Source organism: Marmota monax, unplaced genomic scaffold (assembly GCF_021218885.2).
Source record: "Marmota monax isolate L192 unplaced genomic scaffold, Marmota_monax_Labrador192_F-V1.1 WCK01_AAM20220418_F8-fsc00012, whole genome shotgun sequence".
NCBI classification, from domain to species: domain Eukaryota; kingdom Metazoa; phylum Chordata; class Mammalia; order Rodentia; family Sciuridae; genus Marmota; species Marmota monax.
The window spans coordinates 11,446,331-11,474,118 of record NW_026695227.1 but is presented as its reverse complement, the minus strand read 5'-3'; the positions used below and the strand labels follow the sequence as shown (position 1 = coordinate 11,474,118).

The 27,788-nt window shown below is 32.7% G+C and overlaps 1 protein-coding gene across 29 annotated transcripts in view; it reads left to right on the top strand.

Moving 5' to 3' along the window:
* Sox5 (SRY-box transcription factor 5) overlaps positions 1–27,788 on the top strand; it is a 983,564-nt gene that overhangs the window by 592,178 nt on the left and 363,598 nt on the right. The window contains exon 1 of one of the 29 annotated variants that reach the window (XM_058576215.1): positions 1,522–3,773. The exons of the other annotated variants lie outside the window; for them this stretch is intronic. The gene's annotated coding sequence lies outside the window, so the exon portion shown is untranslated. Of the gene's footprint in view, positions 1–1,521; positions 3,774–27,788 lie in introns of those variants that run through there. 29 annotated transcript variants of the gene reach the window in all.

Here is a 27,788-nt window from a genome sequence, read left to right as displayed (position 1 = left end):
ATTATACTTTTTGAAAATAAAAGTCTGAATCTGATTTGTAAGCCTGTTAACAGATTGTTCTTATAAAAAGGTAGTTACATATTAACAGGCTTTAGCTTATTTCTCCACATAAGCAAGCTTCCTGCTGTGAACTTTATTTGTATTTTTTCAATTATCTCTTTTTAAACTAAACTTTTCCCTTTCGTATTCTGATGTTCAAATCTCTTAATATTTTCCTCCTGGTGAGAATTAATTTCTTTCTCTCTCTCTCTGTCTTTCTCTCTCTCTCTTTTTTGTCACCCAGAGGCATGCTTTTCTAACTGGATAATTAAATAAGCAAGTGATAATCAATAGGTTTATTAGTATGAATATCATATTTGGAAATATTAGTAGCTAAAATAATTTTGACAAATGTCATACAATGTAAAATTTCTTAATAATTTCCCCTGTGGTTGTAATTGGTAATACATACAAAAAACCTCAGTAAACCATTACTATTTGTTTACACTGAATTTGTACGGTGAGTGTATCTACAGTCACTCACAGAGTATATCATGCAGACACAATATTGAATATTTATTTTTTCAAAAGAGGTTCATATGATGCAATTACACTATCACATAGAATTGTGTTTTTTTTTTTTTTTTTTTTGCCTTTTCATCTGTTTGCAACTTTCATTGAATACGTAGGTTATTTCTACTGTCTGTTAATTTTTATTCTATTTGCTCACCTGCCATAGATGAGTTTTCACTCAAACTTAGGAATCTGAAAAGAAGACTTCTAAATTTCTTTATGAAATAGAACTGGTATAGAGGACTTAAGTAAGTTGCTGGGGCTCAGGTATTGTAGAAGTTTTACATGATCGTTTATTCCTTATTTCATTGGTATTCTCCATCCTCTGTTATTCTTTCCAACCTGTGGACTATTTGAAACTTTAAGAAATATTCAAAACTTAATTGTAAAGATCAAAAATCAGATTTAGATTTCTATACATCTGTATTTTTAGCTGTAAAAATAAACATGGTTAAAACTCTCTCACTAATAAACAGTGGTTAAATGGTTAAGAAGTAGTAAGAGTTTCATTGTCTGTTAAAAACTATTCAGGAGGCAGAGCCCATGTAACAGTAGATTCTGAAAAGTAGAAAACTTGAAATATTGTACTTTTATTTTCAATCATTCCTGTCATAATTGATTATGAAAACAAAATTCTCAAGTGGCAGATGAATAGGCAAAGTATTTTATGAAGAATTATTTGCAAAAAAAAAGTCTTTCACACCTTGTTATTTAGAGAAAAATAAATGGCAACATGGTCTAAATGTTAGTAACAGCATCATTGCATGGAATATTTGAATTAAAAATCTCCTAAAGAACTCAATGAGTTTATGAATTAACTGAAAGAAAATAATGAAAAATTGTGACTTAAGGTTTTTCCTTTGAAATATACCTATTTCTTGACATTTGTAGAATGAAAATATTTAAAATATTTGCCTTAAATTTCAATATTAGTTTGAACTAATGAATGAAAAATAGCCATTTTTGTTAGTTTATCAATAGCATTGTATCTGCTTTCCTATTTGATTATAATTTTAGGTTTATGACTGATCTACTTGTTACACTTTCTAATTGCTTCATCTTAGAGACTTAATTAAAAAGCAAGTAAAATGATTACTTGAGAAGACAGTCTGATAATGTCTAAAAGGGAAAAAAGTTGGGATTGAAGGTAGTAAGCTGAAGCAAATTAACCTTATAGTATCTTCTATTTGTTTGCTTCTCTCAAAACGGGTACAGATAATAGGCAACCTATTTTCTAGATATTGAAGAGTAAAACCTTCTCCAATAAAAATTAACTTATATACTTCATACTACCATCATATTTATTTGTGGTCATACTAACTAAAATAATTTTTTTCTGATTAGAAAACTTTTAAGTGGTTTTCTGAAGAAAGTAATGCACCCTAGGTTCTATAAAAAACTAATTTGCAAAATTGCACTAAAAACTACTACTGATTGGCTGCAAGGATATCTCTGACATTATTAGTATTTTAATTACCTAAAGTTTGACCATACCAATAAAATATTTATTACCGAGACATTTATGCTGCTTAATTAGAAACATTTTCTTAAACCATTGTGCTCATGAGTGATGAGTAATTCAGCTTTGCAGATGACCTCTAGGTGTGAATCAAAGGAAAGTTATATGTCCAAATTGTCACCTAATGGCAATTGTAAACCTGAGAGTTTGATAATATATTTTGAGGATGTTCTGATATTTGTCTTTGATCATTTTACTATTGCCTTTTAGAGGAAAAAGTGCCTATAACTTATTATAGATTTTAATTACCATCTCAATAATTTGCAAGCTGGGCTAAGACCTTGGCTTGGAATGGAGCTTCTATGAAGTAGTTCATAAACCACACTTGTGTCACACACACACTAGAGCACTGTCCTGAGGACTTGGCAGGGAACCTGACTGATTATCAAGAACAATTAAGGGTTAAATGACAGGTTGCATTGTGTGTTGCTCAGTGTTTAGCAGGTTTGATAGAAAAAGAAATGCGTGAATATTATGATTACTTTACTTCTTGGTGCATTCTGATGTTTCTTAAGTATGGTAAGCATATGTTGAACTGTTTACCTGTTCTTGAGGAGCTTTTATCTAAAATCTGTATATGCATTGGAGACGAGAGAGTCAGAAAATAAGAACTATTCTGATTCTTAGGAACATTACTCCTCCATAGAGTTGAAAGCTCTTTCATATGGATTTCATTCATAGTGCATTTAGAAAGCAAAATTACATTCATGGGTGAAGTCTGATTTTTATTGTCTGTTCCTTCCACTATCAATTCTTCAGCCACCTAATGAGTATATTGTATAATGCAGATGTGCATTATGTAGTCTGAATGCCACCCTCTTTATAGATTAGTTAAATAAGTATAACTGATGGGTTTTGTTTTCTTTCATAATTTGTTACTCATTTGTAATTTCAATGAGGTTAACCAATAGCATGGGAAATAAATCAATCTAAGTTTGTCTCTTGTACTAAGTCACATACAGTTTCAGTATGCCAGGTCTCTGATTCAGGTGATGGCAGTTAGATAAAAGGATGTTCAGAGATTTCACAAAATCATGAAGTGTCTTCTTCCTGAAGGAAAAAAAAAAATTGTTGAACAAGAAGTGGACTAAAAGCTTGCAAAGTTTTTTCTTCCTTCCTTCATTCTTTCCTACCTTCATTTTCATCATCATTTCTCTGACATGTAAAATTCAAATGCTGTGTAGATGAACATGATCAAGGGGTATTGCTAGAGTAGCAAAAATATATATAAAGACAGATCTTGTGTTGCTCAAGTGAACATCGTGTATTTATTTGGGTATACTTTCAAAGGATGCTTCATCTACATTCATGTTCATCAGGAACTGATGATGGTTCCAGAGAAGACCTTTTTATCCTTTTGGACTTCTATGTCTTCTTTTGCAGCTTGGATGTTATCATCCCTTTCCTTTGGTGTTAGCTATTCTTCTCTTTACTTACTAATTGAGAGTTCATACATCTCCTCTGGAGATACTGTGGCGTATGGTTCTGCTTGTCCAATAGGGGGGTGTTACATTTCTCTACATTCAGTATCCTTTTCCCTTGGAGCCTGAGAGTAAAACCTCAGCAGTACTCCCTGCCTTTGCCAGCCTGAGGAGTCAGAGACAAAGTTGTTTCCAGCTCTTGCGCCTTCATTGTAGAGCTGCATTCTGCTCATTGGGCTGCCGAGAAGGACCAGACCGAAACAAGATTTAGAAGAATTCTGGTGAGAACTGTTTATAGGGATATGGTATTTTAAAAGAATGTAGTAAACAAACAGAATTGTGGCATAAACAAAGATAATTAGCATAAACAATGTCGTTTTAGGACAGGTGGTTTAAAAAAACAAACAAAACAAAAAACCCAAATATGAACCCAATTTGAATGCTGCCAGTTTGGAACCACTGAACCTTAATCTGTACTTCATGAGAATTACCCAGGTTTGTTGATAAACTTGTTAACATGCGTTTTCTGTTTCTTTTGTATCATTTTCCGGTCATTATGCCCTTTTGTCACCCAGCTTGAAAGTAATTAATCTATTACAAGGTAGTTTAAGGACACTTTGCTCATAAAACATGACAGAAGGAAAATTAAAAACAAAAGCTTGTAGATGTTCATAGACATTTGAAATCAATGTTGAACCTTAAATCAATTCAAACTCGATCTTGGCTCATTGTATTTCAAATCTCTTTCTTTCATCTAACATTTCAGTCACTTGGCTCTTTAGAATTAATACATTTGCTTTTGTCTTGCCTTGAAAATTCAGAGATTTTTTTTTTCTTTTTTGCTGGGGCTGAATCATCACTGGTGTTATGTATTTTTAAGTGTTGCTTATTTCTCTTTACTATTTTTCTCTATAACTTAGTGAAGGTGGAGCAGCAGTGTGTAATGTGTCTGGTGATCATGTAATATGAAGATGCTAGTTATTGAGCACCAGTGTCTAAACCTACTGTGCCGGGATGAATTTTTATCTGGAGACTTTTAGGTTTATGACTAAATGACGTTTTTTTCTTAATTCCTTGCACTGAAATGTTTTGACTGAAATGAAATGTGGAGTGTGTTGAACAGAAAGCTGTTTATTTTTCTTGCAATAAGGATCAAACTTCTTTATTGGAGTTAAAAAGATTTTTTTTTTTCTCTTCATTCTCTCCTGGAGAAGGAGGACCAGGAATTCCATGTGGGTATCTCTGGTGTTCTGTGGCCCTTCTCTTTACTGAAATGAAAGCATTTGTGAATGAGTTTTGGTTTCTTGTAGTTATAAAAATGTGTGTAAACTAGTAAACCATGTCTCATTCATGTGCTATGGAGATTTCTCGTACTTTAGGGACAAAAATAATTTGGCTACTAACGAATTAGGGCTACCTGCCAGTGCCAACACATACTGTAGGTAAGAGGAACACTATAAAGAAAAGCTGCTGGCAGCAAATCCGTTGAAACTTTCATATGTAACAGCGTTTCTATTTCTGCTCTTCACATCTTTGAAAGAATGTGTGTTTTAGAAAAGAAAATGTTAAAAAAAACAGAAGATATGATCTTTCTTAAAAAATGGGTGTGTGGCTCCCCTCTGATATTTCTCATTGCAGAGATGCAGAGGGTTTCATTATGCTCTGCACACTTGTCTCCCCTGCCTATCCCAGGCATTTTTGTCACATTGAATCCTAAGAATCAAAAGCCTCGAGAATAAATGTGAAATGAAAATGACTGCATAAAGACCCTCGAAAAAGCCCCAAACCTTATAAGAGTTTGATATTGGCAGTTTAGTAAGATCAGATGGGACACTGAGCAAAAATTTCTTAAAGGTTTTGTCCTGTCATCTAGGGCTTTAGGGATACTATTGAGAAAAGAAGGGAAAGAGTTAACCTGCTTCACCCGTTAATTTCTTAACCTAGTGGTAAAAGAAGACAGATACTTACATCATATTTTCTTGGCACATTTTTAATCAAAATTTATTGCAAAGTGTAGTCAAGGTTTACAATAGTACTGATTTTGACTTTTTCTCCCTATATTGGTATTAACTGGGCTTGAGATACCAAAGGTTACGTGGTAGGCTATTTGAGGACTGGTTGTGGAACTTTTATATGTGATCTGTTGACATGTACTTTTAAACAAATTTATATTTATTCAATAGACAGGCATCCTAATAAAGCAGAAAGACACATCGTAAAGGAGAAATGCACCTTCATGTTTCTTATGAGTGCGAAATGGAAAACTGCTGTTTTATGCTATTAACTTTTCATTCACAGTTAATATAGGTTTCTTGACAAAGTTCTAAAACATTTTTGTTCTAATTGTAGAGTTGAACTATTATTTGTTTGCCTACAATTCTTCCTTTTGGTTATTTACCCTGGGCCAGAGTTTGTTGGGTAACAGTTTACAAAGTCCAAAGACTTTTTTATTTACTCCTGTCCTGATGTCCCTCCCCCCCCCCCCTTTTTAGTATTTGCTATTGAATTTCATAATATGTCCCCAAAAATGCCAAAAGATATCACATAAAATTAAGGTTAATATTTCCTATCTTCTTTCTTATCTGTAGTTTAAGAGAACTGTATTGAAGTCAGGATAATACATGGTATTGCCTTTCTGTAGTAGAGAAAGGAATGAACTTGTAGTCAAATTATTCCCTTTCTTATTCATTCACTAATTCAAGTTTGACCATGAATGCATAATAATCCTGTAAGATCCAGATTGTCATCTCCTTCACAGCATCATTAGAATGTGAAGCAAACTTTTATGTAACAGTCTAAATACCAATAATCAGAACACCTAGGAATGGAAAAAACAAAGATAACAATGAATGCTGTTTCTGAGAGTGGAACTTATATTTCCCTGAAGTCCTAAACATAACTAGAATTTAGGAAATAGAGGAAAATATTAGAGCTCTAAGGATTATGGATATAAATCTTGGTAGTGTAATTGTTTCTAAAACACTTATCATTACTGGAAAAATAAAGTGGATCTAATCTGATTGTACAGAGTTTAAGAACACCTAACATTGTAAAAGCATTCTTAAAGAGAAATGGAAACACAGTCAAAAGATCCTGATAGCAATATAAAGAATCAAAGAGAAGGAGCAATATATATAGATTTTTACAAGTAAATTAAAAGGTAATTGGTAGCCACTAACAGTTATATGAAGGGTATATTTGGGGAGATGTAATAACTGTGCACATATACACTTTTAAAAGTTGGAATTTAGGAGAAACTTTTTTTATTTATAGGCAATTGATCCCTTGAATAAATCCTACCAAATCCTGATGGAGCTGCAGTTTGAGGGAGAGTGACTTGAGAGAATGAAATATTTCATAGAAATATATAAACATGGTTCATTTCTATTTTTTTTACAACATAAAATCCTATGGCATGCACAACAGAGGCATACTCTGTTGGTATTGTGGTGTATATATAATGGAAAAATTGTATTGAAAAAGTTGGGTAAATCAAGGTGTGTTTGCATAACAATTGGGGATGTTTGAGATTTCAGTTGAGATAATATTAGAGGCCTAGTGCCCAAAATGTTTTGTTTGTTTGTTCTTTTTGTTGTTGTTGTTTGTTTGTTTTGTTAGATTTTGAGTATTTCTCCTAAAGAATAAAATACTCTCCTCTATTTAGTTTAAGGTTTACATTTAGCAATATCTTCACTTTTTTTTTTTTTGGAAGGGTAACATAGTAGAAAGCATTGTTAACTGGACATGAGATCTCAAATTCTGTTTCTTTACAAACTGAGACCTCATTGAATCTTAAATGTAAAATGAGAAATAGACTGAGATTTCTAAAATCTCTCAAGTATAAAATTTCATCACTTAGAACTACATTTGAAGGGTCCCCAACTCCTAACTCAAGTAGTCAGAATTCTTGCATTTTATGCAGCGATTTGGAGACAGGTTACCCCATATAACCAGGTTTCACAAAATGTAGAATCAATTCAGCTTACCTGTTAATTAGGTATCATTGTGTAAGAACAAAAACTATAATGTAGTTTAGGAGTTTTCAATCTAAGTACTCTGTATAATTTTTATTTAAGATTAAGTGAACAAGTTTGGCTATTAACTATTTAAGGTGTTTCAAAAGATAAGATTCACAGTGTATGTGTCTGAATCTCTCAGGTGCATCAGATTGCTCATCCTCAACATTACTTAGATTGTAAAGATAAATTATATATGGGTGGCTGAACAAGGCACTGTAGGGAGATAGATAAGAAAAGCATGAGAGTGGCATGTTAGGTCAGAGATTGAAAGTCTATAAGAAATGAAAAAGGAAGAAAGATTGGACAGCAGAGCATTAGGAAAACACTGAGCTATGGACAGTTCATATTCTTATATGAGTTAATAATATTAAGTGTACTGGAAAGTAGCAAGCTTATCTAAGATTACAAATAAGTAGTACAAAGATAGATTTTTAAGTGCTTTCCCAAATGAATTAAATAATTATCAGCATTAGCACCAGACTAGCCAACTTGACATGCATTAGTTACTGGTTGGCAATTTTAAGGAAAAAAAATGTTAAATCTTTCTAAAGCAAAGAAGTGGAACAGCAACCAACAAAAGAATGATTGAAAAAAAAAAACTGTTTTATGTTAAGGGACAGACTTCATATATTGTTAATATCTTATGTTTGGAAGATTGCATGCTTTTTTATGCTTAAACACTATTCAGGGGAAAAAACTGTAGTTATACTATCAGCAACATAATCTTTAATACATACTAAGGACTTTCCGTATATCTTGACTTTAAAAATATATAATCTTTGGGCAAATTAGTTCAGGTTTTAAAAACAGATTAATGTATTTGGGATTACGTAGGAATTAGCTATGTTAAAATTCTTTGCTTAATAGTTATATAGAAATGTTATACTGTACTTGCCACTTTTAATTTGAGAATAAAAAAATGGGTGTGTTCTCTTATTCTCCTTGGATAGATATAAAGGTTATAAAAAAGAAAAGAAAAAGAAAAAGAACCTTATTTAACCAGAACTACATTTAGAACTGCATTTAGGACCAAAGAAAAATGTGCAAATATCCTACTGTTAAACCAGAAAGGAAATCTGGAAATCATCCAGTTGGGCAACTTACTGCTAATATATTTTATAGTCTAGCGTTTAGTTATATACAAGGTTGGCATATGTTACTGCAGTTTCTAAAACAAGAATTAAAACTTTGTGATGCATAAGTCACTTAAATTCTTTGGGTTTCAGCCATGCATCTATGAAATGGGCTTAAAATAAGTAAAAGATTGTTTAACCCCTAATGTTAATTAATCCAGTTTAAAATTATGAAAATTTATAAAGTATTTGGTATCTCTGAATGAAAGCCACTGAATTCAGCACTATTTTTAAAAAGTTACTTTTGTTTGATAACATACTAGTCAGATATCTGAAAATTATTTTAGGATGGAAAATAATACCTATAAGAAATTGGTTGAATTATATTTATAATTAATATAACTTTTAAATGCATTTATATTATTGGCTTCAGGTAACGTGTACTTAAACAGCAGTAATATAGCTATAGTTTCCTCTGACTGCTGGCCACTAATAATTATATATCCTAAAACCATGTCTTCAGTCATTTCGTATGTGGGAAATATGATACACTAACAGTTGTTTTTATAGATACTAGTATATCAGGTATATTTGCTGATTTGGCATATTCCTGTTCCTTAAGCAGCACACATTAAATTTCATTTATTTGTGCATAATCATGAGAATGAAACATTTTAGAAAAGAGATTAGTGAACAACAAAGAACAGTAATTTTCTGTTAATGTAAAGAATTCACACATACACGTTTTTTTAAACTAGTATTTATACAAATAGTTTGAAAATTAGAAAGCATTTCATCACTTACACTATTTTCTATGTAAATACAGTACAAAATAGATTTTCATACTAAAAGTAACATGAGAGACTTTGCATTAGCTATATATTCTTTGGACTGTAGGTGATGGTTAGGGGAAATATAGAGATTTCTTTTTATGGGGAGCATTATAGCAACCAAAAAAATCACCCAAGAAACAGAACCCTTATTTTTGATATAAAATTGTTTTCCACTGATATAATCTGTTGAAAGCCAGAAGCCATCCAAAGTGCTGATACCAATTTAAGAAGATGATCTTTTGCCTTAATTATACATCTGGGAAATATTAGCTGAACATTTTGTGGAGAACAGTGAATACCTTAGTTGCCAGTTGTCTAAAATGCTGCTAATGATCGACATAGTGCCAGTGTTTTGATGGCTAAAACCTAGGCTGAATATGAATACAAAGAACACAGTTGGAAAAAAAAAGCCCACATTTTATTCAAAACAGATTTCAACCATCTGCTTGGCACTTAAGTTTGCGACTATAGGCAATATATGAAAGAGACCACTGTCCACGTTATGAATGGTATCACTTTTATTGGTACCTTAGAAAAACCATAGGCTTTTTGAAAGCGTGTATAACCAATGATTTTCTTCAGCTAAATAATGAAAACAAGGACCTCAGCCAAAATTTTGTTCCCTCCATAATCTCTCCTATGTCAGTCTTCTTATCCTAGCAAAATGGATCTTTCACTAATAAAGCAGATCTCCGTGCTATAACTCAAGATATTCAGAGATATCAGCAACACTAAGCAAGTGGCCCTTAGGATGAGAGCCCAGATGGTGATGAGATAAAATACTGTTTGCTTTAGGAACAGGGTATAGACGTGAGTCTGTTCCCGAAATACTATGTTGTATGTCAAATCAGCATGGAGGTTAATGGTCCAGAAGCACTTCTGAATTTAATGTTTTCCCATTTGTTCTGAATTTATAGTATTAAATCAGAGCAGTACTGTTTTATCACAGTAAAGGAAATCATACTATAGATAGTAAATTATAGATAGAATCTAATTATGCGACCTGTTTGCTTTACCTATAGGTGAGGAAGAAATCCCCAAAATGCTTAGTAGAATATCAGCAAATATTGTATAAGAGAAGCTTTTAAATTTATAGGCTAGTGTTTAAGAGTCATTATAGACTTTTCCTTAGCATATCATAGACAAAAATTTTTAAACTTTAAGTAATTATTTGACCTATTTTATATTCCTTTGTTGAAATGTATTTTTAAAATTTTTAACTATTAGGAAAATTTCATTATTTGAATGTGCTAGCTTATTGATTTGTTTAGGTTATATAAATTGAAAAAAATCCCGACAAACGAAAAACCTTTTTTATCTTCTTGGCTATTGAAGAAGAAGTAAGTGATTTAGAAAAGTATAAAGAAACGCTCTCCAAGTCCCTCAATGTCTGTCCTTTCCAATATGGGAACTGCCACCCTCTTGTTACTATTGAGCACTGAGATGTGGCTAGTCTGAACTGAGATGAGCTGTAGGTATAAGATATGCATTGGATTTCATATTCTTGGGTTGAAAGAAACTAAAATATTCTATTTTAAAAAATATTGATTGTATGTTGTAATGGTATTTGGATACATTGTCTTAAAATATATTAAAATTATTTCATGTCTTTCTTTTTACTTTTTACCTTCTTTTAGTATAGCTACTAGAAAATTTAAAATCCATGTGTGGCTCTCATTTGTGGATCACATTATATTTCTGTTGTACAGTACGGCTGTAGACCTTTCTGTGGATGGAGGAGGAAGATGAAAATCTCTATCTGTATCTGGATTCTAGTAGTTCACAGCTCAGTAGGGTAGCAATGAGTCAGAAAGACTTGGGTTTCTATTAACTGTCTTCCTTCTGAGCTTTCTTCTGCAAGAAGTGAAATTTTATCACTTTTTAAAAAGCCCCGATAGTAACACTGACTTGCACTGTCCTATTTGTCATTTATCCAGCAAATATTGTCGGTTTCTCCAGAATTTCCAGGCAGTTACAATATAAAAGGAAGATGTTCACTAAAGGATTGTATTGATTATTTTAGACTTGATATGTTTGGAAGGAGGAATTATATTTATTTTTTGAATTGCTACCATGACTATCTTTGCTTTCTCCATTGTGGTTTAAAGAAGTTTGTGGCTAGATAGAAATACCTTCAGTTTTTGTACCCCAGCTGATGCTACACACAATTTCTTAAATTGACCCAGAAGCTGTGATCCAAGCTCTTTCTCTATGCATATGGAGATACACTTATAAATATAGATGTAAAGATAGAGCTAACATTCAGCATGTACTTAACTTATTATGTGCCAGACTCTGTTGTAAGTTCCTTTACATGCATTATTTCCATGTAGCTTCACAACAGTCTTCTCTTTATCCCCATTTCACATTTAAGAAAATGAAACAGAGGGAGTTGTCTAATTTCTCACATGTAATAAGTGAAAGAATGGGAATTGCAAACCCAGACAGTCTACCTCTAAAATCCTCATTCCTTTTATTTTTATTTATTTTTGTAGTGCTGGGGATACAACTCTGGGCCTCCTGTATGCTGTTCACACACCCTACCACTGGCCTCCTACTCCAACCCCAAAGCCCTTGCTCTCAACTATCACCATATAGTATTGATCTAGATAATAAAGTGCTTCCTTAACTTTATACTCTATTATTTATTTTAATGGCAGGAATTTCTTTATTCTTTCAACAAATATCTTTGAAATGCCTACTATGCCAGGCATTATTTTAAATTCTGAATAAATATTTGAAATGCAGACATTATAAATGACATGCAAGATTGTAATACAAATTTCTAATTTCTCTTTTCCGAATCAGTTCGTACGTGGCACAAGATGATGTGCTCTTTGGTGGATACCCAGATATGTGGGTACTTATGGGAAGGGTTTCTTGGTAACAGCTACCTAGAACCATTTTTGAGAGATGCTGACTTCAAATGTGTATCACTCTTGGAAGCTCCTTGTGGGGGAAGTATAACTATGTAAATTTCTCCCCATCTGTCTCTCAGGTACTTTACAGTGAAACATCTACTGAAATACCTTTACTCTATTTGCTCAGAAGATGATCTGAGTAGTTTTTGCTAGCTTAGTAAGGACAAAATCTTTTTTATAGTATAGTCATTATTAAGTACATTAGTTTTTACATCTTGTATAGTGATATGAATATAGAAAACTTGGTGGCAAATTGGTAAATAATGGTGTAATTAGTATGATTTTAATCCTTTGCTGTAATATGCAGCCATGATATATTGGTTTTTACCAGGTAGCAGGAGAGATGTGATAATTTTCACTCAGGTATCATAATAATAATGTGATTAGTGGAATAACTACAGGTTCCTGAGAATAAGACAACATTTGAAGATAAATTTGTGACTGTAGGTCACCGAATTTTTCAGTTTTACTATAGAATTATATACATTAGTGTAAACTTGAGGTTATCAGGTTTACATCTTGATTTTTGTGGTTCTCTAGTTTACATCCTGATCTTTGTTTCAAAGGTAGATATGTCTGAGGTTTCTGGTACTTACTTTGATTTTTTGATACCGTACTAAGGAGAGGCCATCTAACTTTGATGTAATAGATGGAGTTTGTATGTAGAATATTTCAAATTCTTTGACTGTGTGCTATTTATCACTTATATGACCTTTGCAGGTTACATAAACTCTCCATGCCTTAATTTCTTTGTGAAGTTGGGATAATAATAATCCCCATTTTAGGTCATTTTAATTGCTAAACAAGAAATCATATATAACTTAGTATGTTGAGAAAATGTACATTATTAGTTTTCTTTAATAGCTTTTAAGAGTTTAGAGTTACAAGTATATTCTACATATGATGGCAGGTAATAATTGGCTGCACATTTATATATAAATATGAAGTACTCAGTACATTTTGCTGAAGCTGTCTGTACAGTACTTATTAGAACTATAACTGCTTCCTTAAAAAGTCTTTAAGATAAAATATTCATGCCATATAACCATTTCTTTATATTACTTATATATTTGGCCTATGTAATATATTATAAACTCTTTATATATACAGATTTTATATATATATATGTATATACATACATATATATATAATGTGTATGCTTATATACATACAGTGTATGTATTATGCATATCATACAGTTCATATTTGTATAGTATATGTACATATGTGTACGTAGTATATGTATACATAAATAATATATTCATGGATCACATACATATTATTTATTTATATATATGACTATATATGAAAAATATATGAAATATAAATGATCTCTATATATCTATCTAGCTATGTATAATATAAAAAGAATTATTCCTAAAGCTAAAATATTGGCTAAGAATAATTTTGGGTTATAATGCGATTTATGGTTATTATTTTCTAAGGAAAAGCTCATGATTTTATCAGGAATCACAATTTGGAGAGGGATCTCACATCTGAGAAATAATTTATTTTATGACTCCTTTATTTGTATTTAATAGAAATATTCCAGAAGATTCAGAGGCATTCTTCACATTGCCATTTTTAGTGGAGACCAAATAAGAGAAAGAATACTGAGTGATAACTAACTTAGTAGAAGAAGGCATTTCTATAAGTAGCTAAACTAATGTTTGCCAGGTATGTAGATTTCTTGGTGAAAGGATACAGGCAGAGATCTAAGAAAAGGCTAACAAGTCCCTTAAACTATCTCCTTTAAATAACAGTTGTTGCATCCAGGCTGTTGCTAAGAGATGAGGAACAATCAGTTCTTGACTGAGTTGTATTCTTGCCTAGATTTGAGGGCCCTCCCACCTCTGTCCTTAAATGGACTCCAGATTTAGGAGTGCATAGAGCAAAGTCTCTGAAGAACATCCCAGTGGGACCCTAGATTTCTGTGGTACAGTGTAGCAGCAGTTATCTTCACATGAAGCAATGTTAAGACTTTCTACTAGTCACTGCCCCTTCTGATAAGTAAGTGTTGTTTCTGCAGATTTTGAGCAATACTTTGCCATACGGGGCCCTCCATGTTGACTTACCTTTACAAGTCATCCAAGATTAACTGAATGAATTAAAATAGCAGATAAGGTAATTGTATATGCTTCATATGATTTATTTGCACACCTACATTTAGAGTAATGTACTCACAGAATCATCCCCATCTTGAGTTATTCATTTAAAAATATTTGGTGAACACTGACTATGTGGCTAGTTTGTCAGACAGGACCAATTACTTATCAAAACCAATTACAGGAGTGGGGCAGTAGGGGATTAATGCAGGAAAGAATGAGAAAGAAATTCATTGTACAATTTATTGCTATGAGAATGTCATTTTAAAAATGTTACTGTTTTCCATTTGCAAAGAGTATCTTCTAAACTGATGGTTTTGATTTTGGCATAATTATTTTAGAACTGTTAGTTATGACAATTAGGCACTTACAGATCATGATGGGAAATCTAATTCATCGGCCCAGAATATTTTTTCTTTCACTTTGCTATAAACAAAAATATCTTGGTCAACTAAAAAAAGTCACAACATATTCAAACATAAAACTGTTCATTACTTTTCTACCTCCTTTTTTTAAAATTTGAAACACTCCAGAAATACAGAAAAGTTCAAAAAGTAGTACAGTGAACATACCCATTTTACTATTAACTGTTGTAACATTTGCTTTCTATTTTTCTTCTGAGTTATTTCCAAGTTACAGGATAACACCCCTAGGACTTTCTTAGTCCCCTAAGAAACTTAGGACTATCTCCTGTATAACCATCATAACATTGGCACACCCAAGAAAGAGAATATTCATACAATAATAGTGTTTGACATGCCATGCCTATCACATTTTCTAATTGTCCCAGAAATGTCTTTTATATATTGTTTTCTTTTTAAGTCAAGGACTAGATCAAGCTTCAGGTATTGCATTAGTGGTCACATCTGTCTAAGTCTCCATAAATTGACAGTAGTCCCCTGCCATCTCTGTTCTAACATTGGCATTGATCACTTGTCTCATATTCTGTTTTGCATTTAGGATTTGTGTTATTGTATCCTTATGATTAGATTCAGGTTAGATACAAGACTTTTAAGTACAGGACAATTTCCTTTCTTATATCATGTAAAATTATAATTAGATCTGTCAGAAGTATCCACCACTTTCAGATTTTCATGTACCAGATTCATGGAGTCTCTTTTGGCTTAGATTTTGAGAGAGCTAATCTGTAATCAGAAAGCTGTCTGAGCTATGATAATTTGTCTTGCACAGAGCTATTTAGTACTAGTTCATAATAATCAAGAAAACAAGGCTCCTCTACTCTAAGAAACCATCACAATTTATTCATAGAGTCTACTCTACAGATGCCATAAATAGTGATTTCTAGCAGGTATTAATCTAAAAAATATTGAATACAAAGTCTGTGTAATAGCAGGGCACTGTAAAGTGTATTTTGTTAGAGTTCATGTTTACAACAACTCCAGTGCTCACTTTTCATTAAAAAAAAAAAAAAAAAATGCCAGAGATCAACCACATCAGTCAAAACAAATTCACTTGTTTTCTTCTTTCTTCTTTCACCACCCTTACTGAAAATCAGAAATGTTCTTGTTTAAATTTCTGAAATACTTCCTAAATTTTGAAAAAATATTTAGGAGAAGTACAAGCTATTCTCTCTTTTCTCTCTTCCACTTTAAAGTATAGGTCAGGATCTGTGGATTAGAGAGGTTTTGTTACCAAGATGTCCAGTTCTCTATTCTGACTACTTTTTTTAACCATGCTTCTCAAATAAAAGAGAGAACTTATTATTTTGAATATCGTGTCTCTGTAGAGGTAATACAGCATAGGTTCTGGAGTCAGATGCCTGTTTTAGATCCTGGCTATACATTTCACTAGCTGTGTGATACTGGGCTGCTTTCTTAACCTTTCTGCATTCCATTTTCCCCTTATATAAAATGATTTTATGACTAATCAAGAATTGAATGTATGTAAAGTGCTTAAAATTAGACCCAAGTGTATAGTAAGCACTGAATAAATATTAAATATTAGCTGTTATTATTGGTGATGAATTGTCAATATTTGCAGTAACTAATGGGGATTCCTGAATGCCACTTGGAATTTAGAAGAGGTTCCAAAGGCATGGTGAAATATTTATGTATTCCTTCATAAAATGTTTTTTTGCATGCTCTGTATATACCAGACTACTAGCTTCTGGAGACTTAAAAGTGAGCAAAACATGAATGGGATTTGTCCTCACTAAGCTTACAGTCTGATAGAGGAGACAGATATTAAATAAGCCATTGCATTGGGCAAATGCTGCAAATAGGAAGTAAGCAGAAAGATACCAGTCCTGGTGTCTGTGTCAGAGAACCTTTTTGAGAAAGGGGTAGAAATTGAAGAGATTGGTTGAAATTTTCAGACATGGGATGTTGAATGGATCAGAAGCAAAGGCTGTAGTGTAAGATGGTCTAGTTGAGAAGCCTGAAACCACCATATGCAGGATGGGCTCCCTCAAGTACGTGGTTTAGATCTGTCCCTACCTCAGTATACTCCTTCATGGTATGCTGGCAAAAACACCTATTTCAGAGGATGGTTTTGTAGATTAGGAGTTGATCCCTGACAACTCAGAGCTGTTCTTTTGACATTTTAAGTACCCAGTATTGGTATTGACTATGTTTTTTAGAGGATTCAGCTTGTATTAAGTCCCAGTAATATCTTAACCACATTGGAGGAACTAAAACTCCTTAATTTATTTCTCACATGTGACTGTGCTAGGATCCTATGCTGCAGATTTTCTTCAGCTTTCATCTTCCTTCCCTTATAAATGGGAAGCTACAGAGCTTTCTTTTGTAGTTTTACATGAGTGTGATCTTCAAAAATAAGGATATCAAGCTGAGCATATTTATATTTTTCCTTCATGTGTTAATAAAAATGGCATTTTGTGAGAGCAAAAAATAACCTAACCAAATTGCTACATTTGGGTAAATTTTAAACTGTGTTTGAATGAATTAAAAATGAAACATTTTTACCAATGTTCTTGGAAAGTTTATGGAACAAAGTCTGCTTTACCAATGTGAACAACTTATCCATTTTCTCTGCATGTTGCCCTCCTCCCACATGACTTAGTAACGTGGTTACATTTATTGGTTGTTTACTTACTTTTAATTCCCTTCATTCCACTAAGGTTTGTGAGGGGTGAGAAAGGAGCTCCAGAATGCATGGTTTGAATTGAAAAGAGTCATTGTGTGGTCAGAATGAGGATGAGAGGAGAAATTGTAGGGAAGCTTTGGTTTTGAACGGTCTGTTGCTATTGATTATCCCCTTTGATTAAATAGGAATGCTGAAGAATGATTTCATTTGAGTAAACTGTTAAGTCGTTATGATCCTGTTCGTTGATGGAGTATAATAAACTCCAATTTTTTTTTTTACTGAAAAATTACTAAATATAACATTTTTGTTGGTTCAATACAAGCTGTCATGTTATGTTAGGGCTCAGAAATAGTAGTTCTAAGATTGTTTTCAAACATATTAGATATCCTCAGGTGAAAATATGTATGTTCATAAATACGAAGAATTATTTGGTAAGTATAGTTTCTACTCATCCTGATGTTTGCTCTTTAATTATATTCTCCCATGTGACCTTACTTATCACCACTTGGATTTTGTGGGTTTTTTTTTTTTTTAGAAAAGTTTTTTTTTTTTTTTCCTTTCAGAGTGCGTTTAAATAATTTTGATAGGTAAAAATGTTCATTTTCTTTTCTGTGTTAGATACTTATTGACAAACATGCAGATAAAGGCCAGCCCCAGGAATTGTGAACTTTGACTTATGCTTTAAAGATCCCTGAATTTAATTGGCTCTCTAATATTAGTACAGAATTTTTTATTAATCAAAAAAAAATAGGCAAAGGGGATAAAGGAGACAACATTACCCTTTTCATATGTATCATGTCTAATATGTAACTTTATTGCACAATATCACATGAATTAAAATGTTATAATAGCTTTTTGGTTTTACAAATTTTAATGTTGGAATAATACATATTAGAGGGGGCAATGGGCCACTGTTATTTAAGAATTTGCTCTATGCAAAATAATTCAAATTTTCTTCCAGTTATTCCACTTTGAATGTCTACATACATTTGAAGTACTACTTTATTTTTAATGTTGAATCTTTCTTGTTTCTATTTTGTTTTTTCAAAAGCATATATTAAAATAACCCGAAATGCTCATTTCTTATAATTTATATTCATGATATTTTAATGATGATTTATTTGCTATAACTAAGTAACAGTCAATTGATAATGGATTGACAATTTAAAGACAGTAGTGGGTAATAGAAATTGAGATATCTAAAAGATTAGTTCATGATTTTTAAAGGTCCATATTTTTATTTATTAGATATTGCTTGCTACTTTGACAGATCCCTGTAAGAGTCATATATGACAACTATCATTATCAGAATTATAATTATAGTTTTTTCTTTTAATTAAAACCCAGGAGGATAAAAATGATAACTATCTTACTCTACTCAAGAGTAACCAATTAATTTACTTATTTCTAAATTACCATTTTTATGAATAAAGAAAATTAAGGAAAAGTTTTTAATCATTTTATAATAAATATATACATTTCTATGCCTATTTCAATTTAGAGACAAATAGAAATGCATACAATTACTTCAGATATATAAAAAACATATTTAAGACAAAAAAAATTAGAAAACGTTTTCCCAGTGTCTGTTTGCTAGGCTTTCATAGAGCTCTATTTTAGTTAAAGAGTTGTACAGTTCCATAAAATTCCCACACTAGTGCTGAACTCCATTAAGATCAAGAAAATCCACAATTCTGTGTCTAAAGGGTCCTCTACTAATAGATATTCAATCTCCGAGATCTTGGTTTTCTTTGGTTGTTGGTTTCACTGAAGGTCCTATTATACTGTTCCTGGTCCCTGGCACTTCTTGGACATCTTAGCTGTTCTTGTTTTCTCTGGACTGATCTGCTTACTATCAGGTTTTGTTATCCTGTTTCTACAACCCAGTGTCCATCTTCAATGGATTTTCATTGGGGAGCTCCCTGAAGGTTCCATACCCTGACACCATCCTCTCTGGTGGCTCCAACAGACACTTAAGTTGGAGGGTTCTGGAAAATGTAACACCCCTTCCCAGACAAATGAATTTCAAATGTGCTTCTTTATGAATTTAAGAGGGATATGTACATTTTGTGAAACACCTGATATCAATACACCAAAGGGTATAAACAGAGTCTAGAGTGACTCGTGACTTTTAAAACATAACTCTGAGCAGACCATCAATGGGTCTTAGAGACAAAGTGAAATCAAACAGAACTTCTGTTCTTCACATTCTATAAAGATAAACTTTAATATCAGAGATTTTTCCCCCCTTGTAACAAAACATAGATGTTTTTACTTATCCTTAAATTATGATGGAGAGTGGTTTGTGGGTTGCCTGTGAATTAAACAGGGTAATTAAAGTAAGTATTTGCCATGATCATCTTTTTTAGTAAAGTATTTGTAGCCCTATCATATGTATAAATACATGTATATATGTATACATATAAAATCAGAATCCATCTGGGCACCATGGAACACACCTGTAATCCCAGTGGCTCAGGAATCTAAGGCAGGAGGATTGCAAGTTCAAAGCCAGCCTCAGCAACTTAAGTAGACCCTATCTCAAAGTTAAAAAAAAAAAAAATTAAAAAGGGTTGGGTATGTGGCTCAGTAGTTAAGCAACTCTGGGTTCAATTCTGGGTTCAAAAAAAAAAACGTTAGAAAACAAAGACAAATCAGAATCCAAAAGGGAGGGGCTGGGATGTAGTTAGTTCCTGGTAGAGTTCATTTCTAGCATGCAGACGACAATGGTTCTAAGGTTTAATTCCCAGCAGTGGGGACAGAGTGCAAAAAGGAGGGAGGAGGGAAGAGAAGGGAAAAGGAGGCGAGACAGAAAAAAGAGGAAGGGAGAGAGAGAGAAAGAATGAGAATGTCAATTTAGATACAAATAGAGAAAGTGAAAAAAAAAATGAGAAGGAGTGGCTTTTGTAAAATAGTCTGAATTCTTCACAGACATGATATACTTTGAGTGGAAGAGATAATGCTTCTTTCTCTCCAAAGTGTAAGTTACCACAGAACCAAAAGCCTCCCCCTAAAGGGTTATGCAGTTTATTTGAGTAGTTACTACTTCTTAGAGGCAGTGAAAAGGGATTTGGCTAATTTATAAGAATTTTTGACAGAGTTGATACATATAATATAGACTACAATCTTTCTAGAAGTATAAAACAAGGATTGTCCACTTATATAAGGCTATCAAATTAATTGTTCTGTTTTTTGTTTGTATTAGCTAGATCCTTTGTTTCTTATTTATTTTTTATTTATTTATACAAAAGATGATAGGTAAGAATTGCAAGGTCCTTTCTGCATGCAGCACAGTGTTCTTTATCTGTTAGCTAATGCATCTTGATTTCAAGTCCTCTTGGGAACAGGCTTTTTGGTATTTCTCTCTCTCCTGAAACTGGTGTACCTTCTCATCCAATTTTTTTGAGATTTGTGCTTCTCAAGGGTTTTTACTACCTTGATTATTATCACCTGACAAACAGAATGCATCAGCCATTTTACCCATACATTATTTGACATATGAGTTTAAAAAACATTAATTAACTCTATTATCAAAATGATGCTTTATTTTTGTAGGATAGAAATGTATATTGCCATGCTTTAAGAAAAGATGTAGGGATGCAAAGCATAGGATTTTAAATATCTTTGATATACATAATCTGTATGTTCAGTAGTCTTCACTAGAACATTGATTGAAATTTAACAAACTGATTAATTGGTAAGATGTTATTTCTTTTGAATTTTTATTATTCTTGTGTGGATGACCCTATGTCTCTCCCTCCAATGCATATATTCCAAGTTCTATAAGTAAAGAAAAAGAAACTCTGTTTAATGTGGCTTCCCTTAACATATTTGATGAGTGAAGCTTTGTTCTTACTATACACATTCACTTTTTGGAAGATGTACCACTAAATGCAAAACTGAATTGCTTGTGTGAAGAGATTCTATAAATGTGAGGATAAGGCTTGCCTCTACAAATTTAACCAAATTCAATGGAAAATATCACAGGTAATAAATGGGAGTTGATTAGTAATTATAATATCAAGTCATCCTAAGTCATGGAAACTAATGATTTATATAGGAAACTCCAGCATATCATTTTCTTTATAGAGCCTGTCTCCACAGCAGCCAGTGGGGCTGATACTTAGCTGCTGAACAGGATGACTCTTGATTATTGACAGACAGTATTCATTCTGATCATTGCCATGCTGTACTCATTTACAAATTATTTGAATTATCTTTAACTTCACTCCAGGTTGTGAGGATTAAATAAAATAATTCATGTGACATTGTCAGAGCAGTATATACAGGTATAACTTAGATCAATTTGTGTCCAAGATCATCTTAGTAATAGAAAAATTCAGATTAACAAATAAGTTTTACATTCTTTCCCTCCAAAAGTTATTGAATCTTAAATGGATTTCTTTTGTAAAGATCATTTGTGGTATAGAATATTTATTTTGAAATAATACAACATGGTTATTAACCTCTCAAATAAAATGTAAAAAAATGCTGTAGTATAAACTTTTCTTCCATATTAACTGCTCTCTATTTCATTTAGTCTTCATCTTCATATTTAGTGTGACTTGGAATTTTCAAAAGAAAATACTTTCCTTGGCACCTATCAATAAATTAACAATTATATTCAACACTACATATGAAGTTTTTATTGTTGCATATAATATTTGTAAGCATTGTAGAACAGGATGTCAGGGACCATCTATGAACCACCATAGCATAAATTGAATATTAGGGAGATGTTAAAAATCACAATGATGAAGTATATACTCTCCATTAAAATTAATTATTTGGTAAGTTAATTCAAACTTAACACACAATATTGAGGCATTATTTAAATTTTTAGGGGTTTGAGAGAAATTCCATTGTCTTCTAACTATAATAGCCAAAGTATTATGTTTATATATGAGGTCATATTTGTGATTGGTGGCTATATTTTGAAAAATATGTCTATTGCTATGATAATTAAAAAAACAAGTTCATGATAAAATATTTGTGATAATTTATTGGCATGATACGCAGAAAATACATCATGGCTTGGGGTATTTATTAACTTATGAGAAAAGAATAAATAAAGTTTAAAATTGAAACTGTAGGAATTTAAACATATGAGTTCAGCCATATGTTTTTTAGGTAGAAAATGTTGACCTTGTTGAAGTATCAATTATTTGATGTTGTGAAGTCAATAACATGTATGTAACCTATTTATTTTCAAATATTCTTCCCTTTATATTCAACATTTTTACAAATATCCATTTCTTCTAAGGATTATAACAAATGGTAGAAAGAAAACATCACCTTGACATTTTTGGTGTTTTCACTCACGTTTCACTTTAAGTTGTTAAATTATATAAGGCCTTTTGTAAATGTAACATCAAGTATTTTATTATGCTATGCCATGTTATGTAATATTTTGATGTTAAACTCTGGCACTAGGACTGTTAAAAACTTTCATGAAGAATTACTACAACAGTAGGTAGGTATAGATTAACAAAGTAGTGACTACATTAAAGTATGTCAAATAAGAATGAAGTGATGATATGATGCTCTTCATCTCCCTTAATAGCTGATGTTAAATTCATATGCAATCTTTAAAACTGTGTAACAATCCTACATTTTAAGATTGTTTTAACAAAATACAAACATGTTCAATATTTTATCTTAGGACGATTCAGTAAATATTTGTTGAATGTTTACTAAATGCAAAACCACTTTAATCAACTTTTATGAAAGAGGGATGACCAAAATCTCCTTTCAACATCCTTAAATTGAATGGTTGAAATATTTACATAAACATCACACGACTATGTTATATAATCTATATAATAGCCATAAAATGCCTAAGGAGCCCAAAGATGGGAGAAATAAATTCAAGCTGTGAAGACTGCAAGTAATATAAAGGTGGTAGTTTGGGGCTGGAACCTGCAGATTAAGTAGGATTTTAGAGCACCTGATAGCATTTGAAAGGATATTCTAGATTAAGCACCAACAGGAGTAATACAATGTACTCACTCAAGGTCAGTATTGATATGTAAGAATCCTGTGACTCAACTGTCAGGTGTAGGACACCTGGGCTGGGGTCAGACTATGGAGGACTCCGCAGTCTAGATTTGGCTGTTATTCAATAGGCTTTGGAAAAGTAATTCTCTTTTAGCTTGGGACAGTGATTACATTGTAAACTTTGTAATTACTTAACTTTTGGTGTGGTGCTACTTAATTTCATAACCTTGGATAATTTTAAGTTACTTGCAGCATCCTCAAGCTCCAGCTCTAGGCACATTCTTGAAGTTGAAGTGATGTATATTAAATAGACCTTAACCTCACCCTCTGGCATTTATTTTACCTATCTGGTTATTTGTTGGCCAGTTCCTATCTGCACCCTAGTCTGTAGTTACTCTCACTCTATATTTCGTTTTTTTTTTTTTAACACTGTGTACTTATTTACTTATTTATTTATTCCTGATTTAACTTTATTCTTTAAGAAGCCTCCTTAGACTGAGGAACAGACCTGTATTCCCTCCGTGACTTCCATGGGATCTTCTTTCTAGCTCTAAGTAGGGTCTGTGACAGTTTTATCTTCTCACTAGATTGTGATGTCACTATATTTGTGAGTGCCTTAGTAAAGACTCATTAATCTTTATTTCTTCATGCCAAATACAACATCAAAACAACAGGAATACTTATTGTATTGAGTCGAATTTTCAAACCTAATATAAATTTAATGGCACTTGAACTTACTTTCAACATAAGATGTGACAAATGTTACATATGAATGTTATAGAAGCCATTTATCTCTGGATCTAATTTTCTCTGTAATATTATCATCTCAAGACTGGTTTCAACTTCAACTATGCATGTGAAGCAAAATATAGTAAATCATAGAGAGAAATATTTGTAAGGCACAAGTGACCCATGAACGCAGGCGGATTTCCTGTTCTTCCCTTTGTATTCATACAAATAGAGATATTTTTCTTGACACAAACCCCTGGGTTTATTTTGTGGGCTGTTAATTTTGAATTTAAAGTGGAAAATATAAGCTCTGTGTGTAGGGTAAATTTCAAAACTGGCATTCTTTGGAGAATCTTAGCAAATTTTTTTTTTTTGTATTCTGAATGATACATCAAAAATCAATGGTAGTATCCATTAGAACTATTGTTCTTCTTATTCTTTCTTTTTCTTTTCCTTTTTAATCAAGACTGGACTGGAAGCTGCATTGGCAACCATTATGTTGGGTAGAATTCAGGAGAAGATATACGATATTCTAGAAGGAGTGAAAACAAAGATTGCTTTGGTCCTTTTATTTATTTTAAAGGAGGAATACACTAGCTGGTTTATAATATTATTCCTCTCTGAAAAATGTGAGAACCCAGAGGGAAATTGTCCAGTGTTTCAAGCCCATCTTTTAAGCCCTGCAGACTACCATCATTTCTGTATTCTTTGAAGTAATTGTTATATACTGGAAGTTAGTGATTGCCGTTTTGGATAAAATGAGGGAGTTTTACTTTGGAAAAAATAAATTAGTAATGGAGTGGTCGGGAAGAAAAGACAGAACAGCTTTTCTGTTTTCCGGTTTGGATTCTGCTAGTGGCTTTGCTGCCTTGCCTGCAGTGATGGGTATTGCCAGAACTTAGGGAAAAACAAAGCTAAAATGGCAACATCTCTTAGGAAAATCTGTAAGATTGTGAGAAGGCTGGGTGGTTGTGGGGAGTGTGAGTTGGAGAGCAGATGCCTTTGGTCTGAGTTTCAGTCCTCACAGTCTGTTTGCTTTCTTGCTTTGAAATATTTTTTCTTTCTACCTCCTTGGTTTACAGGGAGCTGGGGAGGCTCATTTTTGTTGTTGTTTTGAAATGTTAGTTTGCCAACAAGTGAAACAGAAAATAACTGCTGTGACAGACATGTCCCCTAAGACCTTTGCTTCTAAGGGAAACACCTCGTTGTCTTGTTTAAAAACAAAGGCCCCAATATTGGAATACCAAATTTTTTTTTCTTTCTTTTTTTTTTTTGTCTTCAGTGCAATATGAAAATGTAAAATTGCCTTGTTTGGATTTTTCTTTTTCTTTTCTTTTTTTTTAAAGGTCATATCAACTTGGAGGTCTTAGAGCAATAATTTCTCTGCTGCCCTAATTTGCCTTTTTTTTTTTTAAATTCTTAGGGCAGAAATTGTGCTAGTACTGAACAGCTGCTTTGAATTCTACTTATGAACGGAAATTTGAGGTTTTTAAAATGCTCTTATTTAATCATAATCAGACCTCTTCTGATTGATGTGCTGCTCCTGTTGATTATTTTGTACTTTTTATTAGGCTTCTTTGGCAGCACAGAGCCTATTTTAACTTAGGTTCCCTTTGAAAGAATGTAGGTAGGTGGACTGTGTACCTGTGAATTTCCAACTATATAAATGAAATAACCATTTTGGATATTTGGAGAGTAACTGAACAAGTATTTTATGTATCAGACACTGTGTCAGTCCAAGGTACATAGAGATGAAGAAAACACACATGGCCTCTGACCTCAGGAAGTTGCCAGTCTAAATAATAGCTCTAACTAGTTATCCATTACATAATTTTATATACCCTTTTCAGAATACGTGTTATTATCCATATTAGCATTGTTTATAGTACTTTTCTTAATGAATGGGACAGTCATGTTTTGAAACATGCTACTATGAATTTTTGGATTGTATAAGCTTCTTATTTTGAGGCCCTTATAAACAATTTATTGTGAAAACTTTGGGAGTAGGTAAGATTTTTCAGATTTTTTAACCCAACATATTTCTTTTCCCCACACTTAGTTTGGGGCAGGCATATCTTATAAGAGAAAGTTTCATGGGTAAACTATTGTTTTCATTTTGCTCTTCATGAAAAGACTCATGGGAATAATATCAAGAAGCTTCTATATATATATGTATATGTATACACACACACACACACACACACACACACACACTTCTCTCCCCACCTGCCATGATGGGGGTTGAACCCAGGACCTTGCACATGCTAAGCAAGTGCTCTACACTGAGTTACATCTCCAGCCCCTGCCAGTAACTACACACTTCTTTTGTAGTTGTTGTTCATCAAAGATGAAAATATATGTATATATATTTTGGAGGACCAAACATGCCATAAATTAGTAGATTTTAGACAAAAGTATATAATAAATTAAGGCCAATGTTTGGCTATGGGGCTATAGAAGGTATATTACATATATAACAGAGCTTACAGGATTTTCTGAGACAGTTTTAGTGTCGAATGTTAAACTAAGCCATCCAAATTATCCAAAATTCTTACCATTTTGGAGTCTAAGCTATTTTCCAGACTCTCTTACTCATTTATAAGTGGTACAAATATATTTGCCAGAAGATATGCCATTTTTCAGCTAAGTTTGTGTTGGTTTTGTTTTATTCTGGTAAAAGATAGTTTCTATATTTAAGGCATAGCATAGACAATCTATAACAGATGCAGGGTAGTGGTTAAGAGCATGTGCTCTTGCCAAAGGCTCAGGATTTTCCTGTTACTGACTGGTTGTGGAAGTTGAGGAAAGTCATTTTACATCCATCTGAGACATCCTTGCTCACACCATCCCTTGGTTTCCCCAGCCATAGATAGAGGTGGATATAGCTCCTGTTTTGCAGGATTGTAAAGATTAGGTGGGCAGGTAAGGGATGAGATAGATTAATAAGGAAATATATTTCCCTGGGTGCATTATTTTAGTTGTTATGTTAGCATTAGCTACATCTGATCACCACATTCAAGTGAGAGAACTATGTCTAATATGATCACAATACTGAGATATTCTGGGTTAGCCCTCACATCAAATGCTCTGTTCTTGATAGATTAGCTGTGGGTATTTGTTGTTTTTATTTTGATTATTCTATCATGAAAAATCTGGAAATTTCTCATAATAAAACAGATTTTGGATGATTTGGCCCCCTCAAATTAGCAATCCTACCTGAAAACTGAGAGCCAGGGGAGAGGCACAGGATCACTCTCATGGGGAGACACTCAGTTTTCTATGTCTACCTGTCACCTACATTCCCACACAGTATAGGCATTTGCAATCAGCTTCTTTTCTTGTTGATGTTACCTAACCAGTTTCAGTCTCTGGATTTTTATGACATCCTACTAGGCATTCTGATTTTTTAGCTTAAAATTTTTATGCTATTCACTGTGTAGCATTTTTCTTATATATAAATCCCTGAAATATTCGAAGAGAAATTATTTGAAAGGTATGGTCCAATATAGCAGAACTTTAAATAAACCACACCCTTACATTTAGAAATATAATC